The sequence below is a fragment of the Leptonotus elevatus genome, unplaced genomic scaffold, assembly GCF_054856555.1.
Source record: "Leptonotus elevatus isolate MCC_2025b unplaced genomic scaffold, RoL_Lele_1.0 HiC_scaffold_213, whole genome shotgun sequence".
Classification (NCBI taxonomy): Eukaryota; Metazoa; Chordata; class Actinopteri; order Syngnathiformes; family Syngnathidae; genus Leptonotus; species Leptonotus elevatus.
The window spans coordinates 17501-22500 of record NW_028233604.1 but is presented as its reverse complement, the minus strand read 5'-3'; positions in this window follow the sequence as shown (position 1 = coordinate 22500).

Here is a 5000-nt window from a genome sequence, read left to right as displayed (position 1 = left end):
GGACCGGGGGGAGCGCGCCCGTCTTCGGGGCTTGTTGCTGGCCGTTGGCGGAGCTCCAGCGGACCGGGGGGAGCGCGCCCGTCTTCGGGGCTTGTTGCCGGCCGTTGGAGGAGCTCCAGCGGACCGCGGGGAGCGCGCCCGTCTTCGGGGCTTGTTGCTGGCCGTTGGAGGAGCTCCAGCGGACCGCGGGGAGCGCGCCCGTCTTCGGGGCTTGTTGCTGGCCGTTGGAGGAGCTCCAGCGGACCGGGGGGAGCGCGCCCGTCTTCGGGGCTTGTTGCTGGCCGTTGGAGGAGCTCCAGCGGACCGCGGGGAGCGCGCCCGTCTTCGGGGCTTGTTGCTGGCCGTTGGAGGAGCTCCAGCGGACCGCGGGGAGCGCGCCCGTCTTCGGGGCTTGTTGCTGGCCGTTGGCGGACCGGGGGGAGCGCGCCCGTCTTCGGGGCTTGTTGCTGGCCGTTGGCGGAGCTCCAGCGGACCGGGGGGAGCGCGCCCGTCTTCGGGGCTTGTTGCCGGCCGTTGGAGGAGCTCCAGCGGACCGCGGGGAGCGCGCCCGTCTTCGGGGCTTGTTGCTGGCCGTTGGAGGAGCTCCAGCGGACCGCGGGGAGCGCGCCCGTCTTCGGGGCTTGTTGCTGGCCGTTGGAGGAGCTCCAGCGGACCGGGGGGAGCGCGCCCGTCTTCGGGGCTTGTTGCTGGCCGTTGGAGGAGCTCCAGCGGACCGCGGGGAGCGCGCCCGTCTTCGGGGCTTGTTGCTGGCCGTTGGAGGAGCTCCAGCGGACCGCGGGGAGCGCGCCCGTCTTCGGGGCTTGTTGCTGGCCGTTGGCGGACCGGGGGGAGCGCGCCCGTCTTCGGGGCTTGTTGCTGGCCGTTGGCGGAGCTCCAGCGGACCGGGGGGAGCGCGCCCGTCTTCGGGGCTTGTTGCCGGCCGTTGGAGGAGCTCCAGCGGACCGCGGGGAGCGCGCCCGTCTTCGGGGCTTGTTGCTGGCCGTTGGAGGAGCTCCAGCGGACCGCGGGGAGCGCGCCCGTCTTCGGGGCTTGTTGCTGGCCGTTGGAGGAGCTCCAGCGGACCGGGGGGAGCGCGCCCGTCTTCGGGGCTTGTTGCTGGCCGTTGGAGGAGCTCCAGCGGACCGCGGGGAGCGCGCCCGTCTTCGGGGCTTGTTGCTGGCCGTTGGCGGACCGGGGGGAGCGCGCCCGTCTTCGGGGCTTGTTGCTGGCCGTTGGCGGAGCTCCAGCGGACCGGGGGGAGCGCGCCCGTCTTCGGGGCTTGTTGCTGGCCGTTGGAGGAGCTCCAGCGGACCGCGGGGAGCGCGCCCGTCTTCGGGGCTTGTTGCTGGCCGTTGGAGGAGCTCCAGCGGACCGCGGGGAGCGCGCCCGTCTTCGGGGCTTGTTGCTGGCCGTTGGAGGAGCTCCAGCGGACCGGGGGGGAGCCGGGCGTTCGAGTTGCCCAGGCAGGGGGTTATCCTCCACTAGCAAACCTCCATGAGCAGCGGAGCCCGTCAGCTGCGCCAAAAAGAACCACACGAGGGCGACCTGGGGTTGAAATCCCCCGCCACATAGGAACGAATGCCGGGCGTTCGAGTTGCCCAGGCAGGGGGTTATCCTCCACTAGCAAACCTCCATGAGCAGCGGAGCCCGTCAGCTGCGCCAAAAAGAACCACACGAGGGCGACCTGGGGTTGAAATCCCCCGCCACATAGGAACGAATGCCGGGCGTTCGAGTTGCCCAGGCAGGGGGTTATCCTCCACTAGCAAACCTCCATGAGCAGCGGAGCCCGTCAGCTGCGCCAAAAAGAACCACACGAGGGCGACCTGGGGTTGAAATCCCCCGCCACATAGGAACGAATGCCGGGCGTTCGAGTTGCCCAGGCAGGGGGTTATCCTCCACTAGCAAACCTCCATGAGCAGCGGAGCCCGTCAGCTGCGCCAAAAAGAACCACACGAGGGCGGCCTGGGGTTGAAATCCCCCGCCACATAGGAACGAATGCCGGGCGTTCGAGTTGCCCAGGCAGGGGGTTATCCTCCACTAGCAAACCTCCATGAGCAGCGGAGCCCGTCAGCTGCGCCAAAAAGAACCACACGAGGGCGGCCTGGGGTTGAAATCCCCCGCCACATAGGAACGAATGCCGGGCGTTCGAGTTGCCCAGGCAGGGGGTTATCCTCCACTAGCAAACCTCCATGAGCAGCGGAGCCCGTCAGCTGCGCCAAAAAGAACCACACGAGGGCGGCCTGGGGTTGAAATCCCCCGCCACATAGGAACGAATGCCGGGCGTTCGAGTTGCCCAGGCAGGGGGTTATCCTCCACTAGCAAACCTCCATGAGCAGCGGAGCCCGTCAGCTGCGCCAAAAAGAACCACACGAGGGCGACCTGGGGTTGAAATCCCCCGCCACATAGGAACGAATGCCGGGCAACCAGGGGTCGAAATCCCCCATTGAAATGAATGGCGGGCAACCAGGGGTCGAAGTCCCCCATTGAAATGAATGGCGGGCAACCAGGGGTCGAAGTCCCCCATTGAAATGAATGGCGGGTTACCAGGGGTCGAAATCCCCCATTGAAATGAATGGCGGGCGACCAGGGGTCGAAATCCCCCATTGAAATGAATGGCGGGCAACCAGGGGTCGAAGTCCCCCATTGAAATGAATGGCGGGCAACCAGGGGTCGAAGTCCCCCATTGAAATGAATGGCGGGCTACCAGGGGTCGAAATCCCCCATTGAAATGAATGGCGGGCGACCAGGGGTCGAAATCCCCCATTGAAATGAATGGCGGGCAACCAGGGGTCGAAGTCCCCCATTGAAATGAATGGCGGGCAACCAGGGGTCGAAGTCCCCCATTGAAATGAATGGCGGGCTACCAGGGGTCCAAGTCCCCCATTGAAATGAATGGCGGGCTACCAGGGGTCGAAGTCCCCCATTGAAATGAATGGCGGGCTACCAGGGGTCGAAATCCCCCATTGAAATGAATGGCGGGCGACCAGGGGTCGAAATCCCCCATTGAAATGAATGGCGGGCGACCAGGGGTCGAAATCCCCCATTGAAATGAATGGCGGGCAACCAGGGGTCGAAGTCCCCCATTGAAATGAATGGCGGGCTACCAGGGGTCGAAATCCCCCATTGAAATGAATGGCGGGCGACCAGGGGTCGAAATCCCCCATTGAAATGAATGGCGGGCTACCAGGGGTCCAAGTCCCCCATTGAAATGAATGGCGGGCTACCAGGGGTCGAAGTCCCCCATTGAAATGAATGGCGGGCTACCAGGGGTCGAAATCCCCCATTGAAATGAATGGCGGGCGACCAGGGGTCGAAATCCCCCATTGAAATGAATGGCGGGCAACCAGGGGTCGAAAGTCCCCATTGAAATGAATGGCGGGCGACCAGGGGTCGAAATTCCCCATTGAAATGAATGGCGGGCAACCAGGGGTCGAAATTCCCCATTGAAATGAATGGGCCCATTCATTTTCAATGGCCGGGCTACCAGGGGCGCAGTACCACCTGTCGTCATTAGGGGCGCTGTAGATAGGGGACCGAGTCCCCCCATTCGAGAGGTTTGCACCCAAACCTCAAAATGGTTGGTGTACAATTATAGGAGAGACCTTTTTAAGACGTGGGAGCTCCAGGGCAAATCAAGGGAGGCTCGACCAACCCATATCCGCTTTAGATGCACTTTAGGTCGGACTCCCTTGCCAGATGGTCCCCTCCTCAGCCTGGTTCTCGAATTTTTTCTAAGTCAGCCCAACTTGGAAATATTTTCAGAGTGCCACTTTCAAGGGAGTTTCGCCCAACCCCTATCCGCCTAAGAGGCACTTCAGGTCGGCCTGACTGGCCACATTTTCCCCCTCCTCATCCTGGTTCTCGAATTTTTTCTAAGTCAGCCAAACTTGGAAATTTTTTCAGAGTGCCACTTTCAAGGGAGTTTCGCCCAACCCCTATCCGCCTAAGAGGCACTTCGGGTCGGCCTGACTGGCCACATTTTCCCCCTCCTCATCCTGGTTCTCGAATTTTTTCTAAGTCAGCCAAACTTGGAAATTTTTTCAGAGTGCCACTTTCAAGGGAGTTTCGCCCAACCCCTATCCGCCTAAGAGGCACTTCAGGTCGGCCTGACTGGCCACATTTTCCCCCTCCTCATCCTGGTTCTCGAATTTTTTCTAAGTCAGCCAAACTTGGAAATTTTTTCAGAGTGCCACTTTCAAGGGAGTTTCGCCCAACCCCTATCCGCCTAAGAGGCACTTCGGGTCGGCCTGACTGGCCACATTTTCCCCCTCCTCATCCTGGTTCTCGAATTTTTTCTAAGTCAGCCAAACTTGGAAATTTTTTCAGAGTGCCACTTTCAAGGGAGTTTCGCCCAACCCCTATCCGCCTAAGAGGCACTTCGGGTCGGCCTGACTGGCCACATTTTCCCCCTCCTCATCCTGGTTCTCGAATTTTTTCTAAGTCAGCCAAACTTGGAAATTTTTTCAGAGTGCCACTTTCAAGGGAGTTTCGCCCAACCCCTATCCGCCTAAGAGGCACTTCGGGTCGGCCTGACTGGCCACATTTTCCCCCTCCTCATCCTGGTTCTCGAATTTTTTCTAAGTCAGCCAAACTTGGAAATTTTTTCAGAGTGCCACTTTCAAGGGAGTTTCGCCCAACCCCTATCCGCCTAAGAGGCACTTCGGGTCGGCCTGACTGGCCACATTTTCCCCCTCCTCATCCTGGTTCTCGAATTTTTTCTAAGTCAGCCAAACTTGGAAATTTTTTCAGAGTGCCACTTTCAAGGGAGTTTCGCCCAACCCCTATCCGCCTAAGAGGCACTTCGGGTCGGCCTGACTGGCCACATTTTCCCCCTCCTCATCCTGGTTCTCGAATTTTTTCTAAGTCAGCCAAACTTGGAAATTTTTTCAGAGTGCCACTTCCAAGGGAGTTTCGCCCAATCCCTATCCGACTTAGAGGCACTTCGGGTCGGCCTCCCTGGCCAGATTTTCCCCCTCCTCAGCCCCGGTTCTCAAATTTTTTTCCAAGTCGGCCGATCTTCC